This window comes from Helianthus annuus, chromosome 14, assembly GCF_002127325.2.
Source record: "Helianthus annuus cultivar XRQ/B chromosome 14, HanXRQr2.0-SUNRISE, whole genome shotgun sequence".
Taxonomy (NCBI): domain Eukaryota; kingdom Viridiplantae; phylum Streptophyta; class Magnoliopsida; order Asterales; family Asteraceae; genus Helianthus; species Helianthus annuus.
In genome coordinates, this window is record NC_035446.2 from 110,450,487 (window position 1) to 110,468,279 (window position 17,793).

Here is a 17,793-nt window from a genome sequence, read left to right on the forward strand (position 1 = left end):
CCACCCACTAAATACCCGATATGCTTATTAATTTGAACTTGACCATGACAAAAGACCAAATGGTCTGTGACATCCCTCGTTGACTTGGTTACTTGTGCTTTTGAGATTGCTTTGAAAACAAGATATTTTTGAAAAATTTTCTTGAAATTTTCCCCCATCCCCACACTTGAGGTAAACATTGTCCTCAATGTGTAGTATTTAAATGAACGGGTCAAAATCGAAAATTTTTACTACTCCCCCATCCCCACACTTTAGGTACATATTGTCCTCAATGTGTAAGAACTAGAGTTTGTAAAGCACAAGGGATGTGACACGGCTAACTTCCCCAAAATTACACCCCGGAAAATAAAATACAAAATACAATCCACTTATTTGCTAACTAAAAATCAAAGGTAAAAAGAAACGTATGCACCTGGTTTTTCGCTAGTTCCTTGTGTGCTCTTCATCTTTTCAACTAAGCGGTCGTCTCACGAACATAGTGTACCTACAAATCTTAACCCTTGTGTAGAAGCATGCTTCTCACAACCATCAAAATTTGTTAATTACCTAGTTCTACCACTTTTATGAAATCATTACCAAGCCATACATTATTGTACCTTTGACTTTATGTGGAATTTTTTTTTTTTACAACAACAATAAACCTAACTCACTTTCGTAGGAATCACGGTTGCATTTAGCTTATGCAACAAGCCCTTTTAAACCTCCCGATAGCTCGGGAGGACGAGTAGGTCTCGTGAGGGTTATATAGGGAACACACCCACAAAGTTCATTTAACTAGGCAATAATTAAATAAAAACAAAAAAAAAATAACGGAAAATAATATACAACAACAACAACATAAAACATACCATACCTCTACCGCTGATATCGCTCGTTTGGATCCATGGGCGGGTTGGGTTGGTATGGATAACCAGTGAGGGCCTCGAACATTTCCCTATAGTTATCTAAGGGGCTTTGCTCCCCTTGGGGTGGTGGTTGGTACGGGATTGGAACGAAGCTAGACCCTACCGCTTCGGGCCAATGCGGAGTCGGGTCGGATGGGCCTTGAGGATAGGGAAGATCGGAGTAATTTGTCCACCCCGAGTGCTCGGCGTAGGGGAGGCCGGCTTGGTAGTCTCTATGGTGTCGCTCCTGATCATGCAACACTTTGGCGTTATTAAGCGCCATCTCTTGAGAGACATACATGGCACTCCAACGGCGGCGGTTCAATTCTTCTTCTTGTTGTCGACGCGCCGTTTCCGCTTCTTCCCATGCCCGCCTTCGGGCTGCTTCATCCTCCTGTTGCTTTGCTAACTGTTCCATGTGTGATCTTTGCATGGCTTGGAACAGTTCTTGCTCTTCCATGAACTTATTCATTCTTTCACGTTGGGCTCCTTGAGCGTCCCAGTATTCTTGCATTGAAGCTCCGTAAGACCCTTGCCAAGCTTCTCTCCTTTGATTGTATTCCCGACCTTCTCCTATACACGAGGAGACATTATCATATATCTCCTGTTGCCCCCTGTCAAAGTTTTTGTAGGAGGGTACCCGTCGTCGGGTCACAAAACCTGCCACCTCAGCGTTTATCTCCCTATGTGGCCGCATATAACGTTGCCTTGGCCTTCGTGCCTCGGAGGGTTCAGCTTCCTCCTCTTCTTCCTCTTCTTCCTCCATCTCCACATCTTCTTCCTGCACGGGTGGTGCCCCGGAAGTACGAACCTCAAACTTGTTCCCCAAATCATCGGTCACCACATACCTATTTCCCGAAAACTTGACCTCTATCCTCCAATTTTTCTTCATGTAACCCCAAGTAAATTCCTCCACTGGCTTAGAGACCCATAGTGCTTCCGAGGGCAAGCAATTCTGCTGCACAAGCATGGCACTAATGAGGCGTGCATACGGAATAAACCGCCTCTGAGACGACTCCCTGGTAGCCCATGTGTTCATCATGACTATGTGCCTCCACGACAGTGTCGGGGTCCCATACAATAAGGCATGCACCACCCTGCAATCACTTACTCTCACACCCCCACGATCACCAAATCTTGCTAAAATGTTCTCAACCGAGATCCCTTGAAGGATCTTTCCCTCGAGCGACATATGCTTCCGTTTCATGTCACCCCCTGGGTGGGTTGGCAAAATAACGTCTATCAATTGATCTATATCGTTGGTGTTCAAATGATTATCCAAAAAATTCTCAATGGATGGGTAATCATAGGCTTGTACCCCCAAAGAGTCAAACCCAGCAATACGATTCATAGTTTCGAAAGACATCGTCATGTTTCCTCGAGATGTCTTCCCCACTAACTTCCATTGCGAAGGGGATTCATTCTTGTTTACAAGCTTCAAAGTAGACAACCACTCACATACTTCCGACAAGTAAATCCGGTGAGTATTGTCTTCACACCAATCCAAAACGCTCTCCCATCCCAACCTCTCAAACATTTGTACAATCCCGATGTTCCGGAATTCTTCTACATTCACGGTCCGTTCACATATCACTCTTGTTGGAACCGACGTGTTCACCCCGCTTGTCATCTTCCATTTCCACAACTTAGCTTCCAACTTTCTATCTTGGTAGCTCGACAACTGTTTGTTCTTCTCGTCATCCCAAATTCTGGCATTTTGACTATCCCTGAACTTTGCCCATTCCCAATCTTGTCGGTATAATCTTGGATCATTTTCTGCAACAGTGCTCGGTTGTTCCCATTTCTTCGGTATTAAACCGGAAGAAGACCCAATCCCGGATGATGAAGCTTGACCCGTAGTCTTTTGTCTCTTGCTTCCTGCCATGACTACAATCACCAACAAGCAAAACATCAATATAGATTCAACCTGCATTAACTCCCAAACTTTGAACATGAAGCATGATGTTGACAATTTAATTAACAAGTATACGCAAAGTCGCCTCTTTAAACTTCCAAAGTCGCTCACTTTATCATAACTTATTAATCTTTTGTCAATCTTACAATATCTTATAATTTTAACAAAGGTCAACATCATCTTCATGTTCAATCATGTTCATAACAGTGTAATCACTTCACTATGGTTATGACATGCTCAAATTCCATTCAAAACAACTAATCTTGCTCAAAATCATGCTATCATAACATACATTGTCTAAACAACCTACTCTTAAACCAAAAAGTTTAAAATTTCGGAAGAAAAACACTAATATATAATTATCAAGCATAAATTTAAGAAGAATCCATACCTTTGGTGTTGTTAGACAAGAAGAACTAAGAAAAGATGACAAACAAGCAATTTGATGAACACCCTTTCAAAACCCTAAAGAACACGCCCATAAATCTTGCACAATAGCAAGAATTGATGAAAACCGTGTTAGGGGTTTTGTTCGTCTTGAAAAATTACTCAAGATGGACCCAAGAATCAGTGGATTTGGTGGAGAATTGAGAGAGTTATGGTAAGTTGAAGGTTTAGGGTTCTTAGGGAGGAAGGTGGAGAAGATGAAGGGAATAGGTGATGTTAGGAGAGAGAAGGCAGAGAATTTGTGAGGTAAGGAATGATGTAAGAGAATGGTGGACCGAATTTGTGGTGAAAAATGTGTTTGGGTGGTGTTTGGTTAAGTGAAAAGATGTTTCAATTCGTTTTTTACTAGCTTGGAACGTACCTGCGTCGGAACAGAATTGAGAAGCCGTCGCCGACGGGTCCCACCCCGTCGCCGACGGCCTTTGGATTTGAGGTGTGGGGGCGACGGGCTAAGAGTCTGCCGACGGTCAAAATGGTGTCTACGGGCATTTTTGGAAGCCGTCGCCGACGGCCACCACCCCGTCGCCGACGGGTTTTTAAATTTTTTTTTTTTTTTTTTTTGAAAAATAAGAGGAAATTTATGAAGTTTTACCAAAAGGATTATGTACATTAAAAATTCCTAAAAATTACTAAAAACTATTTTTGTGATTTTTATAAGTTAAAAATTTTTAAACAAATAACCGTTGACGGCCCTACCACCCCCCAAAAAGTCGTGTATTGTCCTCAATACACCAAATCAAGTCTAAAACATACCTTGTATCTTCACGACCTGTTTGGAATGCCCGAACTTCACACAATCAAGAAAGGTTAGTATGAACCGGAAACGAGTCACATCCAATTACGCAAACAATTGAATAAGTATACATAACTTTACAAAAGCGTGTTACCGGTCTTTTTAATTCACCTCATATGTCGGTACGCTTCCCAAAAAACATACCAACTCCACATTTGCATCCTTTTTCTCTTCATTACCATCAAGGAATGGTTTAAGGCGGTGATCGTTAACCGTTTGCTTCGACCCGTCCTTCGGGTCCTTGATTGTAACATCGCCAAGTTTCCCGACCCGTGTAATCACATACGGGCCCATCCACTTGCTCTTGAGCTTTCCGGGGAAGTATTTAAGCCTTGAATTGTAGAGCCAAACCTTTTGACCCACTTCAAACTCCTTTGGCTTCAACTTCGCGTCATGTGCTCTCTTCATGTCATCCTTGTACTTTGAAGCACACTCGTACGCTTCTTCCCTAAGCTCCTCCAACTCACAAAGCTTCAACTTTCGCTCCTTTCCTGCATCGTCATATTTCATGTTAACCTCTTTTATAGCCCACCAAGCACGATGCACAAGTTCAACCGGTAAGTGACAATTTCGCCCATAAACTAAGCGATAAGGAGTGGTTCCAATAGGTGTTTTATGAGCCGTTCTATAAGCCCATAAAGCATCATTCAACTTCGTTGACCAATCCTTTCGGTCGGGTCGAACGGTCTTTTGCAAAATTTCTTTTATTTGCCTATTGGAAACCTCAACTTGACCGCTTGTTTGTGGGTGGTAGGGAGTAGCAATTCGATGGTCAACACCATACCGTTTCAAGAGTTTGCCAAAATTAAAATTCTTGAAATGAGATCCCCCATCACTAATGATCACTCGGGGAACCCCAAATCTAGAAATTATATTTGTTTGAACAAAATTGCAAACAACGGTGTGGTCATTCGTTTTAGTGGCAATCGCTTCGACCCATTTGGATACATAATCGACCGCCACCAAAATGTATAAGTTGCCATGCGAATTAGGGAATGGGCCCATGAAATCGATCCCCCATACATCAAAAATATCTACAATAAGGATCGGTTGCATGGGCATTTCATCCCTTTTTGATATACTCCCTAACTTTTGACACTCAACACAATTTTTAGCGAAATTAAAAGCATCCTTAAAAATAGTCGGCCAATAAAGGCCGCTATTGAGCACTTTGTGTCCAGTTTTGTGACCACTAAAATGGCCCCCACAAGCAAATGAATGCAAGTGCATCAAGACGCTAGGAATCTCCTCGTCGGGTATGCATCTTCGAACGACTTGATCCGGACAAATCTTGAATAAGTCCGGTTCTTCCAACGTGTAATACTTGATTTGAGACAGGAAGTGCAACCTCTTCCTTCTATCCCAATGAGCCGGCAAGTCACCTGTAACCAAATAGTTGACAATATTAGCATACCATGGTAATATTCCAACTTTTAAGATTTGCTCATCTGGAAAAGTCTCATTAATTTCTTCACGGGAAGAATCCTCTACACTCAATCGAGACAAATGGTCCGCGACCACATTCTCGCTCCCTTTCTTATCTCGAATCTCTAGGTCAAACTCTTGTAGCAAGAGAACCCATCGGATTAGCCTCGGCTTCGCATCCTTCTTGTCCATGAGATACCTAACTGCAGAATGGTCAGAATAAACAATGACCTTAGTACCCCATATATAAGCACGAAACTTATCCAACGCATATACCACCGCAAGTAGCTCTTTCTCGGTAGTTGTGTAATTCAATTGTGCATCCGAGAGAGTCTTACTTGCGTAGTAAATAGCAACCGGTTTCTTGTCTACCCTTTGACCCAACACGGCCCCCACCGCATAATCACTTGCATCACACATGATTTCGAATGGTAATGACCAATTCGGTGATTGCAAAATTGGGGCCTCAACCAACTTTTGTTTCAACACATTAAAGGCATTTTGACATTCTTGGTTAAATTCAAATGGTTGGTCTTTTAGCAATAACTTACATAGGGGTTTGGTTATATCACTAAACCCTTTTATAAATCTTCTATAAAACCCTGCGTGACCCAAGAACGATCTAATACCCTTAACATTCGTGGGATAAGGTAAGGTAGAAATAACTTGCACCTTTGCACGATCAACCTCTATCCCACGACTCGACACTACATGCCCCAACACAATTCCTTCTTGAACCATGAAATGACTCTTTTCCCAACTCAAAACAAGATTTTTCTCAACACATCTTTTCAAAACTTTTTCGAGTTGGTCAAGGCATGTATCAAATGATGACCCAAATATTGAGAAATCATCCATGAAGATTTCCAAAGACTCCCCCACCATATCTGAAAAGATACTCATCATACACCTTTGAAAGGTGGCGGGGGCATTACAAAGTCCAAATGGCATCCGCCTAAATGCGAAAGTACCATATGGACAAGTAAAAGTAGTCTTTGCTTGGTCTTCCGGATGTATAGCAATTTGATTGTATCCGGAATAACCATCCAGAAAACAATAAAATTTTTGTCCGGCCAATTTCTCAACTATTTGGTCAATAAACGGCAAAGGGAAATGGTCTTTGGAAGTTGCGGCATTCAACTTCCTATAGTCAATACAAATACGCCACCCGGTTACCGGCCGAGTGGCGACCTCTTCACCTGCGTCGTTTGTGACGACTTGAATACCCGCCTTTTTTGGAACTGTTTGTGTCGGGCTCACCCATTGGCTATCCGAGATAGGGTATACAATACCCGCATCTAGCCACTTCAAAACTTCCTTCTTCACTACTTCTCGCATATTCGGATTTAGTCTTCTTTGTGTGTCACGAGAAGGGTTCATTCCATCTTCCGTGATGATCTTGTGCATCACCACCGAGGGACTAATTCCCTTCAAATCTGCAATGGTCCACCCGATAGCGGCTCTATGGGTGACCAATACCTTCATCAACCTCTCTTCTTGCTCCCCGGTTAAATTGGATGCAATAATGACCGGGAGCGTGCTACCTTCACCCACATAAGCATACTTAAGATGCTTGGGTAGCACCTTCAACTCTAATGCCGGAGGTTCTTCCAATGACGGCTTCAGCTTCGTGTCTATGCTTTCCGGAAGACTTTCCACTTGATGTGTCCAAGTGGGCCTTCCTTCTTTTGCCGCCATAACCTCCAACTCTTTCATCTCTTCATCCATACTCCGATTTGTTTCTCCTTGTAACCTGTCAAACATGAAACACTCCTCTATTGTGTTTTCCTCTTCGACACTAGTGTCACATAGAGGTATACACTCGTCAACGATGTCCGCCATATAACATTCATCGCCAACTAGAGGATCCGTTAATCCTGAAAAGACATTTAACCGCAACCGACGGTTACCAAAAGTCATGTCGACCGTGCCCGATTTACAATTAATTTGGGCATTCGATGTTGCCAAAAATGGTCGACCAAGGATCACCGTTGGTTGCTTGGTTCGGTCCAAAGAAACATAATCTAACACAAGAAAGTCCACCGGATAGTAAAAGTCCTCGACCTTGACTATTACATCCGTGACTATCCCACGGGGTAGTTTAGGGGTCAAGTCGGCCAACACCACGGTGGTGTTCGACACTTGAAGTGGACCAAAATCATATTGGTCATATAAACTACCCGGCAAGATACTCACACTCGCCCCAAGATCCAAAAGTGCCCGTGTCATTTTGAATTCACCCACTTGTATTGAAATAATGGGCGCCCCCGGATCTTGGAGTTTTGGTGGAAGTGCACCCGAAAGAATTGAACTCACATTTTCGGTTAAATCAAGTTTTTTAGGAAATTTGTGAGTTCTCTTTTGGGTACATAAATCTTTCAAGTATTTCGCATATGAAGGAATTTGTTTGATAGCATCTAAAAGTGGTAAGTTAATTTTAACTTGTTTAAAAATTTCCCACATCTCTTCTTGATGTGGGCCTCTTTTGTTTACCACTTTCTTAGATAGTCCCAAAAGAGCTTCGGGAAAAGGGGCGGTATTACCCTCCACACCCTTGTCCTTAGCCTTTGGGATGGGAACGGTCGCAACGTGTGTATCTTTGTTAATTTTTAATTCATTTTTATTTTGACCCGTTCGACCGTTATTCTCTTCATCATCACTCGCATCTTCCACCACCCCTTCAACAAACTTGGGTGGTGGTGGCTCAACACCGTTATCTATCACTCGACCACTACGTAAAGAAATTTTGTTTATTGGTACCTCACGTGTGTTTTTCGAGCTCGACCCTTGATGCTTAGGGTTCACCGTGGTGTCACTTGGAAGTCCTCCTCCACTTCCGCGAATTTGAGCCATCTCTTGAGCAAGTTGCCCCACTTGCTTCTCCAATGCCTTTTGAGATTTATCCCTCACTTCAAACTCTTTCTTCACTTCAGCTTTGAACTCATGGTGTGAATTGGTAAGAGTACTCACAGCATTCATGATAGCATCAAATTTCGAACTAATCGAATCATCACCTTGGGAGTTAGAAGCATTACCCCCATTTCCGCCTTGGTTGTAACCACGTTGATAATTACCTTCACGGTTTTGATACCCTTGGTTACCCCCTTGATTGTAATTCCTTTGGTAACCCCCTTGGTTACCACCTTGACGATTGTTGTATGAAGACCCACCTTGACTACCTTGATTACCCGATTGGAAATTCGGATTCATTTGATTTGAGGCGTTACCATACCGGAAATTAGGGTGATTTCTCAAACCCGGATGGTAAGTGTTGGAATTCATGTCGTATTGCTTCCGATCCCCATACACTTGATTTACCTCTTCGGTGTAGTCACTCGATCCCGTTGGGCATTGCTTGGTACTATGCCCAATATCACCACAATCTTCACACACTTCAAATTGAACCGCATTCACCTCCTTCTTTTTCTTCAATTGGGCTATTTCTCGCTCTAAGGTGGAAATCCTATCCTTGGAATCGAGATCGGGAAGTGATCGGGAAACCGGATGCCTTTTTGCTCTATCGGCCGATTCTTTTTGTTTGGACCGTTTGCTCATCCTCTCCAAAAATTCCCAATCGTCATCCTCATGATTGCTCAAGAGTGTACCATTGCTTGTCGTCTCGAGCCGATTCCAAGTCGCATCATCCAAACCCCGTACGAAACATTTCACCAATTCCCATTTTTCTATTTGGTGATGTGGGCATCTCCTCATGAGTTCTTTGAATCGGGTGAACGCTTCATGTAAAGGCTCACTTGAAAGTTGACGAAATGACCGAATTTCATCTCTAGCATCGTCGGTCTTGGCCATGGAATAGTATTCGTCCAAAAATGCTTGTTGCATTTGTTCCCAAGTTCGAATACTATTGGCCGGAAGTGTAAAGAACCACTGCTTTGCTTTATCTTTCAATGAAAATTGAAATAGGCGAAGCTTCACTTCCTCTAATGCGAAATTATGCCCTCCAATAGTATCACAAATAGACGAGAACTCCGTCAAATGGGTGTACGGCTCGTCATTGGACCTCCCGTTGAAATGAGGAAGGATGTTGATGTAATGCGGCTTACAATCGAACATCCTCCTTTCGCATACTATTGGAGAGTTGTTCTCGGTCACTATTGGTCGGAAACGGTCGTTTACTCCCCGTGGAAGTTGTTGACGACGTTGTGGCCCATTAACTTCTTGATCGACCGGTCTTCGATTATCCCGTCTTTCATCCCGTCGCTCCTCTCTTCGATTATCTCTCGGGTTACCACCTCCCACAAAACGAGGAATCCGGTTAGGGTTTACATTGTTGTTGTTATTGTTGTTGTTGTAAAACCCTTCATTCCGGTTCCGTTGGTTGTTATTTTGTGGTTGACGGTTGTTCCCATACCCATTGTTTCTTCCACCCCCGTAGCCATATTCCTCTTCCCCAACATAGTTGGCGTTTTGAGACCCAAACTCCTCATCGTCGTACCTTCGAGCATTGTATACGTTTCCCCTATTCAAGTAACCCCAATCTTCATCATCATTGGCTCGATCATCATAATAACCCCCATCGTCCGAATTTTCCGTATGAATGCTCACGTGTTCCGGCGATTGATAACCGGGAACACTATACGGTTCGTCATCGGGAATTGCATTCCTTAAATCGTCGATGTTGAAAAACGGGTCTTCGTTCACGGGATTGCCGTGATCACGGTTACCTCTTCGATCGGAGTTGACATTCCGATCGTCAAGGTTAATAGGTAACGATGCTTGTCGGTGAAGAGGTTGTTGTTGAGGTGTTCGTTGGGTGTTGTTGGTGTTTTGGTTTCGGAAAGGTGGAGTGGGTGGTCTTGCATTTGTGTTACCACCCGGTTGCTCTTGAGCAGGATAAAAGACTCCTCGAGATTGGAATTGATTTGGGTGGAAGTTTTGGTTTGGGTTAAATTCTTGGTTGGAATTGTGGTTTGCCATTGAATCGGTTTCAATGGTTGGTGTGAATGGTGGTGTTTGGTTGGTTTGATTAGAAGCAAGAGTTGCTTCTAACCGGCTTGCTAAGTTTCTTCTTGCGAGTCTTTCAATTTCCGGTTCGTAGACTAGAGGTGAAGTCCTCCCGGAATTTCGTGTACGCATGCACTACCTGTAACCTGCACAAGTAACACACCCAGCGTAACAAGGAAAAAGACAATACAAAAAGAAAGCAAAACAAATTAAACAGTTAATCACACAATTTCAAACAATATCCAAACACAAAGCGCACGCACTCCCCGGCAGCGGCGCCAAAATTTGATCGGAGAGTCGCGCTCCGGTCAAAGATAATATTTATATACCCTAATTACCCTTAACAAATAGCTAGTGGTAGCAAGGGGTCGAACCACGAAGAGTATGTGGTTTGCGAATGGACTTTGAATGAAATGCAGAAAATGTCACGTTTATGAAGCTTGCTAAGATATGTTTTTGTATTTTTGTTTGATTGGAAGATATAAATTATAACTACTAAAAAAAACGAGCAATTGCAATAATGTAAATAAAGGTTTTGACAAGATAGAGAAAACAAGGTTCACACCCGGTTCGGTTATTGCAATCCTAGGGTTCTTACACGTTTTAGATTTAATTCACTTGAATATGTTATTAACGGATTTCTATCATCGAAGCTTAGGTGCCAATTGTTATCAACGCATACACGGACTACAATGCACTTCGTTACTTCGGACAAATAAAACCTTTTGAATGACAAGGCATAATTACACAAACTTATTTCGCAAAGTCAAATTTCATAACTCACTCGACAATTCACAAATATAGTTCAAATGCAAGACAATTGTCAATCAATTCAAATACAAATCAAGTTGTCACAAAACCAAACTAAAATATTGTTCAAACCCTAGACTTACAATTAACCTACACCGGGGTGAAACCTCCGAGGAATTAGCCGCTCATGGTGTAAATGGCACGATCAACGGATGCACGGAACTTGAGTTGGATCATCTTGGGACTTGAAGATGGATGATGGAATGGTTAGGGTTTGGAATGGTTAGTGGTGATGAATGGGTTGAATGGTTGTAATCGTGATGAACTAGGGTTTTGATTCGGGTAAGAAATCGGGTTGTTGAGAGGATGGAATATGGAATAGAGATGAAGTGGTCATGAAAGATGGTGAATAATGGCTCCAAGAATGTCTTTCAAACTCAAAATTAAGTGTAACTCCCGCATTGAAGGAGCTAGGACCAATAGGAATCGAATTTAGACCCCCAAATGGCCACATTCGCGTTTTGAAAATCCCTCACCCGTCGCCGACGGGTCTGACCCCGTCGCCGACGGGTCCCCAAAATAGCAAATTTGGCCGACGGCCTAATCATCTGTATACGGGAATTTCAGCATACGGGGTTATCCAGGGGGCGTCGCCGACGGCCTGTACCCCGTCGCCGACGGCTCCCTAAAAACCAAATTTCCATTTTTAGCTCCTTGCACTTCCGGTTGATCCGTAACGCATCCCGGTGCTCCGGTTTTCGACCCGATGACCCGTAAAGCTCCCGAAAAGCTCCTTAAACTCCATCAAACCTGCAAAACACATTCTTGATTAAAAGTAGGCTATTCGAAACTAAAACTTACGTAAAAACGTTAAGTTAAACAATAACAAGCACCGGTTTTCAACCGCGTATCAGCAGGACACTTAGTGAGAACAAGTTCACAGCAGGATTGTCACTCGATCGGATAGCAATCCGATCGGGTGGCAATCGGTTAGTTACTGATGATCTTTGAAAATTATGAAAATGATTAAGTGTAGAAGTTCCAAATGTCACATGGTCGGATGGTCATTCGATCGGATGGCTATCCGATCGGACGGCAATCCGTTCGACGTTCAGACCTTTTGAAAGTTTGAGAAAAAAAAAGTTTAAGTGTGAATCAAAGTGCAATCCAATCGGATTGCGGTTCGATCGGATGGCGATCCGATCGGATGGCGATCCGATCGGACGGCGATCCGTCCCGCGATCTGATCTTTTGCAAACTTGAATGTTGTTATGTTTTGAAGGTTTTGCGGTTTGATCGAGACAGTGTGACAACGTGCTAGACAACAGAAACCCCATCATGACCCAAGTTATCTGACCGAACAGGAATCACCCAAATCCGATTAGTTTACTGGTTCATGACGGTTGTTCATGTTTAACCCGAAATCGGTTGTCTCTTTGATAGAAACCAGATCTTGAACCAACACATCACTAAGAAAGAGTAGAAGGTCTGTACAAGCTCCGATTCTATCGGTTTTGAGTGCATTGAGTGTAAAAGAGTTGAAAGAAAGTTAGTAACCATCTTTCAATCCTTTTAACCATGAATATGCGTAGATCTATGCGAAAACATTGTTTAATCATGTGGAAATCCTTCAGATCTGAGTTGTTCTTGGTGGAATGATGCCAAAACTTGAAGTTCATACGAACTCCATGATGACATCATCCTAGAACATCTCAAATCCACTGATTTCAAGGTTAAAAGTTAAGATCCAAAAGAGAAAATGATGAAGAAGTGTGTGTAGATCATAGAAGTACAAGATTTGAGTTAAAGACTTACAAGAATCGCGAGAAATCGAGAAAGAGAAGGTCTGGAACGCTGCTGGTCGAGTGAGGGAGCTGTCACATCAAGTGATGTGACAGGAGGGGTATTTATAGGTTGCCAAAAAGGGAAAGTGCAAAGGTGTCGGATAGGCCACTGATCAGATGGCGTTCGATCGGATGGCGATCCGATCGGATGGCATTCCGATCGGTTGGCCATTCGATCGATCGGCCATTCGACCGTGGTGGTCCGAGGAGTTGAGTTTTGGCGTTTCGTTTCGCGTGTTGGGTTTTGCGATGCGATAGATTGATAATAACCACACAAATACTATATCTTACATACAACCACTATAATTAACTTGTGTTTAGCGTTTGCGATTAAATTGCGTTGCGATAGAGTTGCGATTGCGTTTCGATTAATCACCACAAACATAAAGTAAACATGCACAAGTAACACATAAGTAACACACACACGTAAAACAATATTCAGAATCTACCAATAAAGGTGCGAGCGCGATTGCGATGCGATTATCGATAAAGAGATAAACATCGATTAAATCTCGATTATTAATAGATACTCCACATAATACAACTGAAGCAATAAAATAAAAGATTCGATTACAAGTCAAAGAAGTCAAAACAGTAATTAAGCAAGGAGTGACAGATCGCAATTAGCAATTAGCAATCTTTTCTTTTTTTGACTTCAATCTTGACTTTGACTTTGACTTTCGTAACACGGGGTGTTACAGCCTCCCCTTCTTAAGGGAATTTCGTCCCGAAATTAGGCTGAAGCCGTAACAAACAACTGTGGGTACTTCGCCTTCATGTCACTTTCGAGTTACCAGGTGAACTCTGCGCCTCGTTTGCCTTCCCAGCTAACCTTCACAATGGGAATGCGTGAGCGTCTGAGCTTCTTGATTTCTCGATCCATGATCTCGACAGACTTTTCCACGAAGTGTAATGTTTCGTCCACTTGTAGATCCTCTAGTGGAACTTGTAAATCCTGCTCGGCTAGGCACTTTCTGAGGTTCGATACATGGAAAGTTGGGTGGACGTTGCTAAGTTCTTCCGGTAGTTCGAGTCTGTAGGCCACTTTTCCGATCCTTTCCAGAATCTTAAAGGGTCCAACATATCGAGGCGCGAGCTTTCCTTTCTTGCTGAATCTGATCACACCCTTCCAAGGTGATACCTTTAGGAGTACGTGATCGCCAACGTCAAATTCAAGGGGCTTGCGTCGTCTATCGGCGTAACTTTTCTGACGACTCCGAGCTTTCAGTAGATTGTCTTGAATTTGGAGGATCTTGTCAGTCGTTTCGTGCAGTAGCTCGGGACCGATTAGTTGCGCATCTCCGATCTCATGCCACACAATCGGCGATCGACATTTTCTTCCATATAATGCCTCAAATGGTGCCATTTGTATGCTAGAATGATAACTGTTATTGTACGAGAATTCTACTAAAGGTAAGTGAGCGTCCCAATTACCACCGAAATCTATGACACACGAGCGAAGCATGTCTTCAAGAGTACGAATCGTTCTCCCAGTCTGACCGTCGGTTTGGGGATGGAAAGCGGTACTTAGATTAAGTGTAGTACCGAGAGCAGATTGAAACGTTTCCCAAAGACGCGAGGTAAACCAACCATCACGGTCAGAGATATTGTCACGAGGTGTACCATGTCGACAGATAACTTCGTTGGTGTAGATTCGGGCTAATTTTTCTACCTTGAAGTCTTCTCGTATCGGCAGGAAATGAGCAGATTTAGTCAAACGATCAACGATAACCCAGATGCTATCGTGACCTGAGGTGGTACGCAGGAGTTTCGTGATAAAGTCCATGGCTATGCTTTCCCATTTCCACATCGGGATTTCAGGTTGAACAAGCAAGCCAGAGGGTCTTTGTTGTTCGGCCTTGACTTTCGAGCAAGTCAGGCACTTCGAAACATAGTTTGCGATATCCTTCTTCATTCCAGGCCACCAGTATCGTGGATGAAGGTCATGATACATCTTGTTGGCACCAGGATGAATAGAATATCGAGACTTATGGGCTTCATCCAACAGGATTTGTCGCAAGTTAGTACGTTTGGGAATCCAAATTCGGTCCAAATAATGGAATATCCCATTCGATTTATTCACTAACTGTTCGCCGTTATGGTAAATCCTTTCCTTCTTCAAGGTGCGCTCGGTAAAGCAGGCATGCTGAGCGTCACGGATGAGGGTTTCGAGATAATGTTGGGCGTGAACATTTCGAACGCTATGTAAATAGCTTCGTCTGCTGAGGGCGTCGGCAACGACATTTGCTTTGCCAGGATGATAACGGATCTCACAGTCGTAATCGTTGAGAAGTTCTACCCATCAGCGTTGACACATATTCAGTTCTTTTTGGCTGAAGATGTGTTGTAGGCTCCTATGGTCGGTGAAGACCGTACACTTGGTACCATAAAGGTAGTGTCGCCAGATCTTCAACGCAAAAACAACTGCGCCTAGCTCGAAGTCGTGGGTTGTATAGTTCTTCTCGTGGATCTTGAGCTGACGAGATGCGTAAGCGATAACCTTGTCTCGTTGCATGAGAACACAACCGAGACCAAGGTTCGAGGCATCACAATAGACAATGAAGTCATCGTTTCCGTCGGGTAAAGCGAGAACGGGAGCATTGCAGAGCATATGCTTGAGAGTTTGAAAGGCAGTCTCTTGTTCAGTTCCCCAAACAAAAGGCTTGTCTTTACGCGTTAAGGAAGTAAGCGGGACAGGGATTTTCGAGAAGTCAACGATGAATTGACGGTAATAGCCCACCAATCGGAGGAACGAACGTACATCGGATGGTGATTTTGGAATAACCCAACTCTTAACAGCTTCGATCTTCGCGGGGTCGATCTGAATACCTTGACTATTGACGATGTGACCGAGGAATTGAACCTCCTCTAGCCAGAATTCACACTTAGAGAACTTGGCGTAGAGTCGATTCCCCTGGAGTAGCTCGAGAACCAAACCTAGATGCTGCGCGTGTTCGGTTTTCGACTTCGAATAGATAAGGATATCATCGATGAATACGATGACGAAACGGTCAAGAAATGGTTTGCACACACCGTTCATCAAATCCATGAAAACCACGGGTGCATTTGGTTAAACCAAAGGGCATTACGACGAATTCATAAGGGCCATAGCAGGTTCGGAATGCGGTTTTCAGAATATCTTCCTCCTGAATGCGTAACTAGTGATAACCTGAGCGTAAATCGATCTTCGAGAAACATGTAGCACATTGCAATTGATCAAACAAATCATCGATTCAGGGCAGGGGATAACGGTTCTTGATTGTCAGCTTATTCAACTCCCTATAGTCGATGCGCATTCGGAACGACCCATCCTTCTTTTTGACGAAAAGGACCGGTGCGCCCCAAGGAGAGGTGCTAGGGCGAATAAAGCCTTTGTCAAGTAATTCCTGGAGTTGGCTAGAGAATTCACGCATTTCGGACGGAGCTAGACGATAAGGAGATTTAGCAACAGGGTTGGCTCTAGGAATGAGGTCGATACGAAAATCAATATCACGACTCGGGGGTAAACCAGGTAGATCATCGGGAAAGACATTCGGAAAATCACGAACAACAGGCACCTTATCGATTGCCTTAACTTCCTTTTTCTCCGCTACTAATACGTGAGCCAAGAAAGCTTGGTATTCCTTGCGGAGATACTTGCTAGCTTGGACACACGACATGAGTTGGAGTTTCTTCGACGCGACTTCACCTTAGACACACGATAGATAACCATTAGCGAGCGAGAAGCGAATCATCTTATCGAAACAAACAACTTCAGCACGATTCTCACGAAGAAAATCCATGCCTACTATGATGTCAAAACTACCGAGCTGCATCGGAATAAGGTCGATAGGAAAGATGTGATTGTTGAGTTCGAGGGTACAATCACGGAGAACAGAATTGACAGCGACGGTTCTTCCGGTGGCAACTTCAACATCGAATGACGAGGGGAGATGGGCGCGCTTACGATTAAGGAGCTTTTCGAATTCTAACGACACAAAACAGTTATCGGCTCCAGTATCAAATAAACACGAAGCATATATACCATTCACAAGGAACGTACCATTGACTACGTTGTTATCGGCATGACCACTCGATTCGGGCACATGTTTGCGAAGTGGTTGGGATCACCACTCGCAAAGCAAGCTCTAATGTGGATCGCGGGTGCAGGAGCTGCTGGTTGGCCTGGAGGAGCAGGAAGTAGAGCTTGTTGAGCAGGAGCTTGACTTTGAGCTGGAGCTGGAGCTTGACGTGGACCTGTATGGCAGTTGGCGGTGAAATGGCCATACATGTTGCATGCACACAGTATCTGCAAGCGATTCCCACTGGGTGGTGATAGGTACAAGTAGGGCAAGCCGGGTGAGGACCAGTGTATGCACGCTTGGCCAGCGGTGCATGGGTAACCGGTGCCGCAACTTGGCGGTGTTGAGGCTGCGGTTGAGCAGGAACGGATTGAAGTGAAGCAGCGGCTGTAACAGCGCAATTCTTGTTACTATTGTTGTTGTTCTTCCTCTTGCGACGAGAGGACTTTGAAGACTGCGGAGCGGAGGCGGTTTCAGCGGTTGAAGCAGCGGTGACTTGGTGGAGATTCTTGGAGGCTTTATCCCAATAACCAGCGTTGACTCGCTTGTCGTTGATCTTAGCAACGAGTAAGAAAGTTTTCTCAATGGTTGACGTCTTTGCAGCTTGAACGAAATCAGCCACGCAATTCGGAAGAGCACAGATATACTTCTTGATGGTGATTTCAGGCGTAAAGACTTGACCTGGACAGATTATGCTTAGCTGCTTGAAGCG